This window comes from Armigeres subalbatus, chromosome 2 (assembly GCF_024139115.2).
Source record: "Armigeres subalbatus isolate Guangzhou_Male chromosome 2, GZ_Asu_2, whole genome shotgun sequence".
Lineage (NCBI taxonomy): Eukaryota > Metazoa > Arthropoda > Insecta > Diptera > Culicidae > Armigeres > Armigeres subalbatus.
In genome coordinates this window covers 240806539-240821989 of record NC_085140.1, presented here as the reverse complement: position 1 = coordinate 240821989, position 15451 = coordinate 240806539, and positions in this window count along the sequence as shown.

Here is a 15451-nt window from a genome sequence, read left to right as displayed (position 1 = left end):
GCTTTAAAATTCAAATCGTTTTAAATTAAAAATGGGATTCATTATACATTTTGAATTAGCTTCAATAAACTTAAAGATTGAGAATGAATAAATTAATACATATTTGGACAAGAGCTAGAATACTGATTATTTTTAAAACTGAACTTTTAGAAAGAATGATGTCGTTGGGATTGACTTTTCTGGGACTGTTGATAAGCATTAGTAAGGGGATTCTGCATTGGGTTAGAAATTGAGTTAGCAGGGCAAACTAGTCGCGAGCTCTGGCAGATGACTGTAGTTGTCTGGCGCTTTAAGTCGGAGTTTACCAGCCCATCCAGGATCTGCCTTACAGTACTTGAAATGATTGAAAGCTAATACATTTTTACTTATTTATTTTTGAGTTCTTTTCATCTTGGGTTTAGTGGTTAGTTTGAGATTAGTATCGTTGCCGCCGACTGTTGCATTTGTCATACCTTGGGGATTGGCGCGTTTCCGCTGGGCGAGGTTAGCTGGTAGGTGGTTCTGGTGTCCATTTCGAGCGGTGTACGATCCTGGAAGCAGCGGAATCTCTTCGTGTTGGGCTTGAAAATAGCGCCCGAGGACGGGGCCTCGGTAGGATAGGATCAGACTTGATTCGACACTGGAACATACTTGTCGGCGGTCACTGCCCGGATGACTGTGGAGACGAAACTACGGATCTCGAAGCGTCCGAGGACGGGCCCTCGGTAGGGCAGGATCTGACTTGGTTCGACACTGGAACAAACGTGTCGGCGGTCACTGCCGGGATGAATGTGGAGACGAAACTACGGATCTTGAAACGATTTCATGCACCGGGAAATTCCGTTCGGCGCTTCGGTCCTGAGGTGTACTCGATGTTGGCCTTGGATTGGACGGATGGTAGCTCTCAGGTCGGTGGAGGCTAGAGGCACTAGGTTGGGTCCGTCGGTAGAGTATGGCACGTAATCGGACCCACACCGATGGCAGGGTGCTGGCCCCAATCGAATAGAAAAGGCTGTCAGCAGTTCTCTGACCGGCTCGGGGCAGCAGTTAGTCGGCTTTTGAATAAGCCAGCTCCGGGTTCTTCGATGGCGAACGGAAACGACTAGGATGCGGAAATCGGGACCATGGCGGCAACCGTAATCACCGCAACGGGCTAGGGACACGTGGTAGCTGGTTTGTAAAAAGAACCTCGTTATCCACACCTGCAATGTTGGACGGCAGGAATTTGGGCTAATCGATCACGGTCTACTGACTTAGACTTCTCCGGAATCACGACCACTCTTTTTTACCGAGCTCTTTACCGGCATTCACTTTTTTTAACTATCGCTTTTTCTTCACCGTCAACGTCTTCCAAAAAACTCCCCGTTTTCTCGATTCCTCACCCTTTTTCTCTTTCTCTCTCTTCTTCCTCCTTTCGCCCCGGAACTTCCTTCAACGCCTTTTTACTCGCCTCTTCGCTCGTAGGGGTGGAGTTGACGCGTCGCATTAGTATCTACACTTTCAAGGTGGAATACGCAAATAGTTGGCAATATACCTGCGTCTTCCACCTTATGGGTACTACATGCATAGTCTCACAATGGTATTTCTTTTAATCAAAATTAGGGTATGTTAGTTGACTCCTTGTTAACGTATACGGTAACACACCTTGAAATCAATAAACAGGTGATGTGTTTGCAAGTTGTACGCCGGAATTTATCAAGGATTTGTCTCAGGGAAAACATTTCATCTGCCGTTGATCGGCCCTCACGAAAATCTGCCTGGTATTCGTCGACGAAGGATTGAAAAGTCCTTATTGAAGCAGTCTTATTCTGCTACGGGACATAATTTTGTACTCCGAATGAAGGAGGGTTATTCCTCGGTAATTGGCACACTCCAGTCTGTGCCATTTTTAAAGAGAGGGAAAATGAGGCCGTCCAACCAGCTAGCAATTCCTCGTCTTCCCATATTTCCGACATATGCAGATATATGATGCAGAACTTCATAAAGCTGCTCACTGCCATGTTTGAGAAGTTCAGCCGGGAGCTGGTCCTTCCCCGCAGCCTTATTGTTTCTCAGCTCTTTAATAGCTTTTTAACCTCATCTAGTGTAGGCGACTCCACTGCTTGTCCATCGTCGCTAATATTTATTCTGTTCACCGATGCATCGCCACTTCCACTATTCAACAAAGTCTCGAAGTGCTGCTTCCACCTGGCAGCCACTTCGGTTTTATCTGTCAGCAAATTCCCTTTTTAGTCGTCACGGGAGATGGCGCTGTCTTTCTCCGCACGCCACAGAAAGTCTCATAAAACCTCCGCATATCATTCTGCTCCATTCTTTCCTGCGCCACACTAATTAGAGTAGAGTGGGGCAAGAGTGCGCGTGGGGTAAGAGTACGTTTTCGATTTTTCGAAGTAATAAAAAAAGGTAAACTAGCAGCACTGCATCAGTTTGACAGGTATTCTGGCCAACTATAATCATGTGTAATTGTAAACGATTTGAATAAACAACAAGGGAGATATGGAGTTAGATAACTTTTTGATCATTTTGCTAAAATAAATTGGATTTCCGCAACTAGTATTTCATTACCAGATATACGTTCAATCAGGTGAACATTATACCATTTCGATAACCTATTGTATAGAGTACTTTATGGTACAGAACACCAATCCGGTTGGTTTTCCCAAGAAGTTAAAACCATTACTTGAATAATTTTTGGGACTGTGGGGTAAAAGTACGCAGGAACCGATGGGGCAAGAGTACGCATATGGATCTTCAAGTTATGATGTCAAACCCGTATCTCTGGCCGAAATAAGACTTCTTCCAAAGCGTAAAGATACACAACTTAGAAAAAAGGGACAGAATTTGAAATTATCACAAGTTTTTAGGATAAGTTGAAGTAATTCGGTGTTAGAAAGGAATTAGCGAACAAAGCACTGAAGCGAAATAATGAAATTGTATTAGGACTTGTTGTACACCTAAACATAGTACGAAAACACAATTTCATCTAAATGATAATTTCATTTAATCAAAAGAAACATTCATAAATTACGCAACGTTTAGCTGGGAGGGGTTGCGAGATATGTGACGATCCATATAATTTTTAGAGGATTCATACAAATAGTGTAAGATAGGGGGGAGGGGTGATGAAATAGCCAAATTTTACGTTACGTGATTGGTGGACTTTCTTTAAGGAAAATGCCTTTGTATACGCCACGCGAAACCTGATAAATATTTTTACCTCTGTAGTTTTTTGTATATATAAAAAACAATGGTTGTTCGAATGAAAGTGCACATTTTTAGGACCCCCTCCCCCTTTAAGAGTTACGTAATCTTTAAACATTCCGTAATATATGCTCATTAAACATCAATTAAATGTTATTAACTTTTATTTGTGTTAATATATACTTAAAGTACATGATTGGATAAATGCGTACTCTTACCCCACCCGATGCGCACTTTTACCCCACCGGTGGGGTAAGAGTGCGTTTTTCACTTGTCTTGCAATAAGGGTTCTACTGAAACGAATCTCAATAATTTCAATATTTTTTCCACTGCGTAACATAAAGGAAGAGTATATGAATCATCGACACTGATTTGATATGCAGAAGCTTGCTTCATAAGAGCCACATGATCGATTGAAAACTAAGTGCGTACTCTTGCCCCACTCTACTCTACTTGTTTTTTATACTCTTTTTCTTCCTGCGGTGAGTTCGTTTATCGGCTGCTCTTGCTTCCTTTTTCCGGAGCGGGCTTGGTAGTCATATGGCTACTGCTTCTGCCTCATACGCAGGAGGTCATGGGTTCAATCCCAGGTCCGTTCCATTCTCCTACTTTGTATCTTTTTCTATATTTCTCATGTTCTAGCAATCGCTAAAACTGGAAATGGACTTTCATACCGTTTCCATTACTATTCTTATACCTTCAACTTGAGTATTCTAACAGTAATCTACTAGAATTGGAAATGAACTATAGAGCTCGTTTCCTACATCCAATTAGAAATTTCATCAGTTGCCTTCTCCTATCTATCACATTGGCAGCTCGTTAACCAAGACGGACATCTGCCTCTCGAACCTAACCCAAAAAATTCCAACAAATTCCGCATGAACTCGTGGCAAGTGCAGAGGTACATTCGGCTTGCAGTGGGCGAGTGATTGCATCATCATTTCCTCCCCCTTCCCCACATTGACTTGCATTCTGACGTGGCAGGCGCCAGTATGACCTAACAAATGAATCACCAGTACTTGTACATTGAAGATGTGTGCTAGTCCCAAGCAAACATCTGTTAATTCCCTGTGCAAGAACAGCTGATCTGGTCATAATGGAGTAGCAACTACGAGCAGTCAATCAAGTTCAAGCTCAAGCTCTTGCTTCCTTTTTCCAGTCTCTATTTGATCGGGTACCTGACACCAACATCCGGCTTCTGGCAACGTTCTTCTCGTCTATCACCTCTATGAAGTGCCTACCACTCCTCGTGCTGTTGTGCTCACCGATCCATAGAACGACTCCCATAGATCGTTGATGTTGTCGCTAACGTTGAATGCACTTATCCGTTCATAGAGCTTCTGGCAGTTCTCAGCCGATACTCCTTCCGCCGACGCTGGATATTGTAACGCATCGTTCACTGTAATCTTTCATTCGATACAGTTAACAACCGTGATCGAATTTCACTGACAACGAGGTCTATGGTCTATCTGGTTGCAAGTTTCACCTTTTGGGTGTCTCCAGGTGTGCTTTCGGATGTTCTTTTATGCAAAGTATGTGCTACTGATGGCCATCCTTCTGGCAGCAGCGAAATTTTCTAACCGTATGCCGTTGTCATTGGCAACGGATTGCAGGCTCTCCCTACCGATTATAGGACGGAAAAAGTCCTCTCTATCGACTTGAGCGTTATCGTCTTCGATAACAATTTTCAAGTCATGCTTTGGGAACTCTCCATAGGCTTAATCAAGGCATTCATAAAACGTGTCCTTCACGTCGTCGGATTTATCGTTTGTCGGTGCGTAAACGATGATTAGGCTGTAATTGAAGAACTTACCACGTTTCCTCAACAGACAGATTCTTTGGCTAACGGGTTTCCACATCGTCACTCGCTTCATCTGCTTACCCATCACTACGAAACCAACTCCATGCTCTGCTTTTTCACCGCCGCTGTGATAATTGTTAAATTTGAATGCAGTGTTGGTCGTGGGGCCAACCTTCTGCTGTTCACGAGCTAGAAGGCTCACTCGTCCAGGTTCATTTAGGTTCATAGTCCTCATTTCGTTGCCGGGTCTGTTGCCAAAAATAACATTCTCTTTTTCTTCTATCTCCATTTTTCGTGGCATTTGAAAGGCTTCAGTAAGATACCTTACCGGGGTCGCGTTACCTACATCGCGCTTGTGGGGCTGCCACCTTAGGTATAGCTGACGCGATACAGCGTTTCGTTAATCAGCCGCTGGGTACCAGGCAGACGTTGTTTGAGCCGCACCTGCTGGTGAACAGACGCTCCAGGCGTACCTTCTCACTCTATCTGATGTCAGGAGAACAACAGTACCCAAGCAGCACTACCAGCTAAGTACACAACCCTTAGCTGGCGGTCTTTTGTCATCGTTCTCCCTCTGGAAGCGTGAGATTGGAGCTTGTGGGGACCAGAGCTATGTTGGGCGCTCCTTCCTTGATGTCAACCCACCATTTTGCAGCCCTGCGTTAGTTAACCGCTATTGTGTCGAGATCTACTGTGATGTTCTTCCGTACAGAATCCACACAGAAGCTATTTTCGGACTTCCATTACTTTTTATTGTTGTCGTTGCCGGTCCATCTATTCATGAATCCATTGTGTCTATTTGTCCATGTCGTGAATCCAATGGTCGTTGCATTATTCGGTTACCATTTATCCGTGTACGTTTGAGGAATGCCTCCGAGAAGAACTTTAGAGGTTTAGAGGAGCGGCTGGGAATCAAGCCCATGTCCATTCGCTTATAAGGCGAACGTGTAATCAAGTACGCTACGGGACCCACCAAACACAAGGAAAGTTGATTTGCTAAATAAAAGAACATCTCGCTAATAAGTGCAATTATTCACGAAAGAAAGTGTGGTGAATTTTGCAATAAGTTTGTTGAAACCTCTCAGTCCTAGTCCCAACTCACTGGCGAGTTGTACCAGCTTACCATGTTGAGCTAACATTAAAACATTTCATGTTCCAATTCTTGTCCTTTGTTTCATGCCAAAAATCATTATTCGTCGCCTTTAAATCAGTTCTCGATCCATCTTTGGTAGGCTTCTCAAACTGTTTCGAGAACAGTAGGTTGTTTTCCCTATCCACCAAAATGGAACTGCAAATGGTCGCTTTTTCGTTTACATGCAGCAGTTTATAGAAGTTCAATAGAGCCCACTGCAATGCCCCTAACAACCTAGGCCTATCCCACCGGACGTACCCTCTCACCCAGTCACGGTAAATGTCAAAAAAATGTCGTGGGATTGCAATTACTAATTTGCTAATAACTTTTTTCAGAAGTTATTAATAATTCGGATTTTTTATTAACATTTAATGCTTGAAAGATCATTCGAACAGATCATTATTCTAATTGCAAAGTCTAAGCCATGAGAACGAAATTAAAAAATGTCTTGGAATGTCATGACATTGATGTCATTCGACACTAATTCGGCTCTCACGCCGCCAATATCAGAGGCTCACTCTAGCTGATGTCAGAAGAATAACAGTGCCCAGACTACACCAATATGAATACACCACTCGGTGTTCCAATTTGCCAAATTCACGATTCAGCCATCTTAGATTTTAGTATGGGAGAGCCAGTCGGTTTGGTTTTGTTTTGCACTGAAAATGAATTTTTCACCTTCCAAACTTCACCATTTTTCACCACCTTCTTCTCTTCTACAAACTTGGCAGATTGGAGCACCTAGTACTGTATTCATCTTGGGCTACACTACCAGCTAAGTACGCAACCCTGGCGATCTATTGTCATCGGCAGATCCGTGGAAGCGTGAGAATTGGAACTTGCGAGAAACAAAAGTATGATAGGCGCCTTCTTCCAGATATCCTCTCACAATTTGGTAGTTCAAAAAGAACTAATCGTAAAAATATTTCTCCAAGAAAATTTCACAAAAATTTCTCGGCGAAATTATTTAAAAACAAATTTCCGAGAAAATTCCATTTCAAGAGCAAATTTTGAGAAATTTCATAAGTAAATTTTAAACAACTTCTGTAGTTTACAATGTTGTGAAAACTCATATGTGAATATGTACGTTATGTGGAAGATATTGATTTGGAAAATGTATTGGAGGTAACCACTTCGATGGGACTCGAACCTATGACCCTACAGTACGCTAGGTTGGTGCTTTAACTAACTAAGCTACGAAGGACCTCCGCCGGCCTTCGCAACCTAGCGGCTACTGAACGAGCTCGAGATTCCCAAATTGGACGCATAGTCAAATCACTCGCAATCCATCTCAAGCCAACACTTCCACATGTGTATGGTACACGTTCACATTAGAGGAGCGTGAGTATTTAGAATGTCTGGCGGCTATACCGTCGGAGGTCCTTCGTAGCTTAGTTGGTTAAAGCACCAGTTTAGCGTACTGTAGGGTCATGGGTTCGAGTTCCATCGAAGGGAAAGTGGTTACCTCCCATACATTTTCCAAATCAATATCTTCCACATAACGTACATATTCACATATGAGTTTTCACAACATTGTAAATTCAAGCCAAAATTTTCAAAACGACTTATCTGCTTTTGTAAACAAAAATTCAAACGACGATTTGACGAATCTGATAGCTCTTCCACGCAAACCAACACCACCAGTAGGTAGGTGAAGGTATCCACTACCTGTTGATGGTGTTGGTTTGCGTGGGAGAGTTATCAGATTCGTCAAATCGTCGTTTGAATCTTTGTTTACAAAAGCAGATAGGGTAACCGTACCCTTAGTGGAGGTAGCACCAATAGTGGAGGTAGTGGGGTTTTAATGAGATTTATCATATTTATAGACTTTACGATGGTTTCAGTTGATGCGTCGTGCTTTAAATATCCTGTTAAATACAACTTACCTTAAGTTTTCGCTTGAAAAACTATTGAAAACAATTTACAATGTTATGAAAACTCATATGTGAATATGTACGTTATGTGGAAGATATTGATTTGGAAAATGTATTGGAGGTAACCACTTTCCCTTCGATGGGACTCGAACCCATGACCCTACAGTACGCTAGACTGGTGCTTTAACCAACTAAGCTACGAAGGACCTCCGTCGGCCTTCGCAACCTAGCGGCTACTGAACGAGCTCGAGATTCCCAAATTGGACGCATAGTCAAATCACTCGCAATCCATTTCTCAAGCCAACACTTGCACGCTTAAAATCAATAACACAGAGATGTGTTTGCATCACACAAAACGGACCTAATGCGGAACATCCCCTAGATGAGCGACAGTTACACAGGCACAAAAATGCCTCGTACGGTCGTGATAACGGTCCTTTTCAACATGTAAACGTTTGTACAGATTACTTGTTTCATGAGGAACCAAATATTGTTGAAAATATTGAAATCCAAGCTTCAATAAAACCACACGAGCTATTTCTGTGGCTGTGTAACTATCGCTCATCTAGAGGATGTTCCGCATTAGGTCCGTTTTGTGTGATGCAAACACATCTCTGTGTTATTGATTTTAAGCGTGTGCACATGTGTATTGTACACGTCCACATTAGAGGAGCGTGAGTATTTAGAATGTCTGGCGGCTATACACATTCTTCATCAGCAACGGTACTGATCAAGTGAGGTTGTGTAAGCTATTTGCCAGTCGGTCGTCAAGCTCAGACCCGACCGCATTGCGTAGGCAAGAGCACGCAACTCATGTTCAGTTCAATCAAAGGTAATTGCCTATTTGAACAATTATTTTCCTTAACAAAATTGACTCCCTTGCACCTATAGTGGTGCAACTGTACCAATAGTGGCGAGTCTCATAAGAAACCAATGGATAGTATCACTATAGGAACCAAAATTAATTTTTACCGCCACTAAAGGAACAGTGTACCCATAGTGGTGCAAGCAATATTTGGTAATTGCTGATGAAAAATGACATCTATCTCATTTTTGTTAGCAAATTTATTAGTTTATCTATTGACTAAGATAATAAAGCAGTAAATTTCCCATAATTATCAATTTTTAAAAAATATTTTCTTTTGTAGATCTACTAATACCACCACTATTGGTACCGTTACCCTAAGTCGTTTTGAAAATTTTGTCTTGAATTACTGTCCAAGTCGGGTGGTTTAATCCCCGGAAATAGGCAATTAACCCTTAAATGCGCAATGTTGTTTAAAACAACAAACCGAAAATACGTTTAATGTTAATGATTTCAATGGTTATTTACGTTAAAAATATTTCCGACGATTTCTAAAAAAATCGCCTTGCGCCTTTAAGGGTTAACTTTGATTGAACTGAACTTCTAGAGGATATTCCAAAGAATTTCCCGAGAAAATTCCGTACATTAGCTCATGAAATACCAAACATAACCAAGGAACTTGCCGAGGAAAACTTCCTTTATGGAGAAAGTTCCGTAGAATTTCCTGAGGAAGTTCAAAGGAATTTACCGAGTAAATATTAAAAATTTCCCGAGGTATCCTATTTGGTTTCATTCGGGTTTTATTTGAATTCCCGACACTGTTCGTCATGGCATGTTGGCAATGTTGAGCTGGTTGTTTTTGGCAATGGCATTGCGGGAACTACATCGGTGAGGCGTGCATTCCTGGTTGCTTCCAGAGCCAGAGAAAGCATCACTAGCGGTGGTCGGGCGCTCAGATATAAAATCGATACTTGGGTGTTTTGCATGCAAAGGAATTAAATGAAATTTAAGAGACTATAACAATAAATTCAAGCTGTTGTCGAACGAAAGTGAGCTGTTTTCCGAAACAACAATGTTCGTTAGCCTTCTTTCCGCGGGATAAAGTGAACGTTGTTTCGAACAGAATATAAAGGAGTTTCTCATTCAAATTTTAACATCCGAGCTAGATGGTTGGTTGGGCTAAATGGAACAGGAAGTCAGATTGCAACAGCATTTCACCAAACGAACATCTTTATCTTTACCCCTTTTCCGTTCACTCTAAGCCAACCTTCATGTCTACATCGTTTTTTTGTTCGACACCTATCTGTAAGCAAACTCAATGGGTGTGCATAATGTCAAACATAACTTGTCGGATGTAATAAACCAACGGATTCGAATCGTAGTACATACCTATACCAAAAGGAGCGAAATGATTTTTTGCTTTCCCTTTCCGGAAACATAGGGATACTCTTTCCTATGACTGCCTGTCGAGGTCGTTATTTTTTGGCTCCGATACGAACCCGACCGGAGACTTGGGGTTGTGTCTTGGTGTTTTGTTCAGTTATTTTGGTTTGAATGTTATGCTGTCTAGACGATTGGATGACAATCAGATTATACCCTCTGACACCGTCGATAGGAGAAAACAAATTGAATAATTTATAGTGCGATGTGCATTATTGAAATTGCCATTGTTTTTTTTTTGTCGCTTGTTCATAAATATCTTGATTTTAGCTTGTTCTGCTGCTTCAGCTTTTTTAATTGGTAACTGATTTTTTTACATGATGGCTATTCACAAACTTAGTTTGCTAAATTCAGGAAAGGAGTCAATTTACGAGGGTAAAATCACTCTCAATTATTTACCAAAATTTATCAACTTCTTTTTATTTATCAACTTTCTTGAGCATAAGCATGAGCATGGATGACCGTACACTTCTTATATAGTTGCTACTCCGTGATTGACCAGACCTATCGTAATTACACAAGGAACCAATGGAAGGTGCATGAAATATATAATGTGTGACATCAATATATCAATCAAAAAAGAAAAAGAAATTGCTCTTGTTTATATAAAAAATATAATATTTCACTCATCTAAAAAATACAAGTGACCTAAAAATACATGCCCTCAATTAATCCGAATAATCACCTGTATCCGGCGGTCTGCACTTGTACTTAACCCAGTTTCCCAAAACTAGACAAATTTTCCCGTTGAACCCTGGCAGAACTTAGAAATCGGTTGATATTTCACAGAGTTATATGATCATTTGAATTTTGATCAAAAAATCCCTATCATTAGGTCCAACACCTGTATTTCCGGACCTCACATCGTCCAGTTTCAAACTGTGATTCCATGGGGACATATGGACTGTAAGCCAATGTTATGTAATCTAATCTTTCATTCATACAGTCATGAGGTGTGGACGTCTTTTCGGTACGGTCCGCAATTTAAATTGCACATGGGTTGGGGGCAGCAGGGACTATGTCCAAGGGCTTGACGATCCCTCCCCAGACCATCTGCGAGTTGTGGCGCCTGCCTAGGATGTGGTGGGGTTTGACAGTGGGCCCTATGAAACATCTATAAAGAGCTGCATGTATCCGCAAGTAGGCTCCGCCAAAGCGACCGTGTGCCGCTCAAAGCGCACAAGCCCAAGTCCTGGTGTTAGGTGGGACGCTAAACAGCCCTGACACGACGGCCCTCCGACGAGGCAGGAGGTTTGCAAAGGCCCAATAAGCCGCCTTTGAAAACAACCATTACGAACGGCATAGAAGATAATACGACTCGATACAATTGGCAACGACCTAGACGACGAATAAAGGTTCACGATTGGAAGCTTGGAACTTGGAACTGCAAGTCGCTAGGCTTTGCAGGTTGCGACAGGATAATCTACGATGGATTACATCCCCGCAACTTCGACCTCTTAGCGCTGCAGGAAATCTGCTGGAAAGGACAGAAAGTATGTAAATGCGGGCATCGAGCGGCTACCTTCTACCAAAGCTGTGGCACCACCAACGAGCTGGGAACCGGCTTCATAGTGCTAGGAAAGATGCGCCAACGCGTGATTGGGTGGCACCCAATCAACGCAAGGATGTGCAAGCTGAGGATAAAAGGCCGATTCTTCAACTATAGCATCATCAACGTGCACAGCCCGCACGAAGGGATACTCGACGACGAGAAAGAAGCGTTCTATGAACAGCTGGAGCAGACATACGATGGGTGCCCACTGCGGGACGTCACAATCGTCATCGGTGACATGAACGCTCAGGTAGGAAGGGAGGAAATCTATAGACCGGTCATCGGAACGGATAGTCTGCATACCGTATCGAACGACACATAAACTATGCGGCCTCCCGCGGAATGATAGTCCGAAGCACTTTCTTCCCCCGCAAGAATATCCACAAGGCCACATGGAAATCACCTAATCAAGTAACGGAAAACCAAATCGACCACGTTCTAATCGACGGTAAATTCTTTTTCGACATCACGAACGTACGCATTTACGGCAGTGCGAATATTGAATCCGACCACTACCTCGTTGCAGTATGTTTGCGCTCAAAACTCTCGACGGTCTACAACACGCGTCAGAGTCGTCCGCCGCGGCTAAACATTGGGCGGCTACAAGACGGTAGACTATCCTAAGACTACGCGCAGCAGCTGGAAGTGGCACTCCCAAAGGAAGAGCAGCTAGGCGCAGCATCTCTTGAAGATGGCCGCCATTGGAAGCGCCGCAATCGCTGCACTAGGCACGGTGGCTCCGGATCAGAGAAACGACTGGTATGATGGCGAATGTGAGCAGTTAGTTGAGAAGAAGAATGGAGCATGGGCGAGATTGCTGCAACACCGCACGAAGGCGAACGAGGCACGATACGAACGGGCGCGGAACAGACAACATTCGATTTTTCGGAGGAAAAGCGCCAATAACGCTAATAACGCACAAAAGTTCTATGAGAAGTTGAACCGTTCACGTAAGGGACACGTGCCACAGCCCGACATGTGTAAGGACATACACGGGAACATTCTTACAAACGAGCGTGAGGTGATCCAAAGCTGGCGACAGCACTACGAAGAGCACCTGAATGGCGATATGGCAGACAACGGGGGCGGTATGGTATTGAACCTAAGAGCTCGCGCGCAGGACATGCTACTTCCAGCTCCGAATCTCCAGGAAATCCAGGAGGAGATCGGCCGGCTGAAAACCCACAAAACTCCTTGAGTTGACCAACTACCAGGAGAGCTGTTCAAACACGGTTGTGAGGCACTGGCTAGAGCGCTGCACTGGGTAATTACCAAGGTTTGGGAGTATGAGGTTCTGCCGCAGGAGTGGATGGAAGGTGACGTGTGCTCCATCTACAAAAAGGGCGATAGGCTGGATTGTAGCAACTACCGCGCAATCACATAGCTAAACGCCGCCTACAAGGTACTCTCCCAAATTTTATGCCGCCAACTAACACCAATTGCAAGAGAGTTCGTGGGGCAGTACCAGGCGGGATTTATGGGTGAACGCTCTACCACAGACCAGGTATTCGCCGTACGTCAGGTATTGCAGAAATGCCGCGAATACAACGTGCCCACACATCATATATTCATCGACTTCAAAGCCGCATATGATACATTCGATCGGGACCAGCTATGGCAGCTAATGCACGAAAACGGATGTCCGGATAAACTGATAAGGTTGAGCAAGGCGACGATGGATCGGGTGATGTGCGTAGTTCGAGTTTCAGGGCATTCTCGAGTCCCTTCGAAACGCACAGAGGATTACGGTAAGGTGATGGTTTTTCGTGTCTGCTATTCAATATAGCTTTGAAGGGAGTAATACGAAGGGCAGGGATTGACACGAGTGGTACGATTTTCACGAGGTCCATCCAGTTATTTGGTTTCGCCGACGACATTGATATCATGGCACGTAACTTTGAGAGGATGGAGGAAGCCTACATCAGACTGAAAAGTGAAGCTAAACGGATTGGACTAGTCTTCAACACGTCGAAGACGAAGTACATGATAGGAAGAGGCTCAAGAGAGGTCAATGTAAGCCACCCACCACGAGTTTCTCTCGGTGGTGACGAAATTGAGGTGGTTGAAGAATTCGTGTACTTGGGCTCACTGGTGACCGCCGATAACGATTCCAGCAGAGAAATTCGGAGACGCATTATAGCAGGAAATCGTTCGTACTTTGGACTTCGCAAAACGCTCCGATCGAATAGAGTTCGCCGCTGTACCAAACTGACTATCTACAAAACCCTGATTAGACCGGTAGCCCAAGTAATTAAAAGTTCCTCCGTTTTTCGCTCAATCAGCTTCACTGAGCTGCTTAAGCGAAGAACGTACTCTCAAAGGAACTTTTGGTTAGTTGGGTAGTCCTCTACGGACACGAGACCTGGACGATGCTCGTGGAGGACCAACGCGCACTGTGAGCTTTCTGAAGAAAAGAGCTGCGTCCCATCTATGGTGGGGTGCAGATGGTGGACGGTACGTGGAGGAGGCGAATAAACCACGAGTTGCATCAGCTGTTGGGCCATCCATCGTTCACACCGCGAAAATCGGACGACTGCGGTGGCTCGGGCACGTAGCCAGAATGTCGGACAGTAATCCGTTAAAAATGGTTCTCGGGCAAGCGGGCAAGGTGGAGGACGATTTGCGGACCCTCTACAGACTGCGTGGTTGGCGACGTGCAGCCATGGACCGAGCTGAATGGAGAAGACTTTTATGTATTGCACAGACCACTCCGGCCTTAGTCTGGTATTAAATAAATAAAATTTAATGGCATATTTGATGTAGGAACAAAATTGTCCCTCTTACGAGTACACCGGGGGTACCTTATACGTTCCAAGACTAGTCAACATGGTCGCTAATCAATTTCAAGCGCATAACCATCTACACAACGCGGCAATATTTTGATGTCAAAAAGAAAAATGTCCCCTTCTACTGGTTTCCCGTTGGCACCTCATAGGTTGCAAGAGTGGCCACCATGGTTGATATTCGATTTCAAGCGCATATCATTCTATTTAATGGGAAATTGTATGGGGGAGGAGGTTGAAAAATCCAAGGTTTCTGGATGGCCCCTAAACAAAATAGGATCAGATTTTCCATCCCGTGAGTTTACATTTCTCCAATATGCACACGTTTTCTGGTTTCATTAGATCTTCTTTATTTGTAATAAAGCTTGGTGGATTTCAAAGCGGCATCCACAGCTTTAATCAAATTCAAATTTATTCCATTTTAACATTGTGGGCTACTTTTCATTTCAGCGCGATAGCTCATCCATCGTGAAAAGCATGATTATTACTTCTTGGCTGTTGTTGATTCAGGCGAGTGCAAAATTATTCCTTGCTTTAGATAACATTTTCATCTTTTCTGAAATGTCCAATGTCACGAGGTTGATTTAAATAACTAATGATAACTTTATTGCTACTTATGTATCGAGCGTTCTATTAGCTTGCTTGGTAAGATTAAGAAAAGTGATGAGTTACAAAATGAAAAGATTAAAATCCCACGTACAGCGTGGGTATCTAATTATGCACAATTTGAATATTCAATGGTTCAATTGTAACCCGCTCTTGTCCTAGCCTAGGATGATAATAATGATGCAAATAATTACGATTACGTGCTTTATAACCAGATATAACATAAAACGATAATATAATATGTGAACTTCGACAACGCCAAAGCCATGAATTGATTT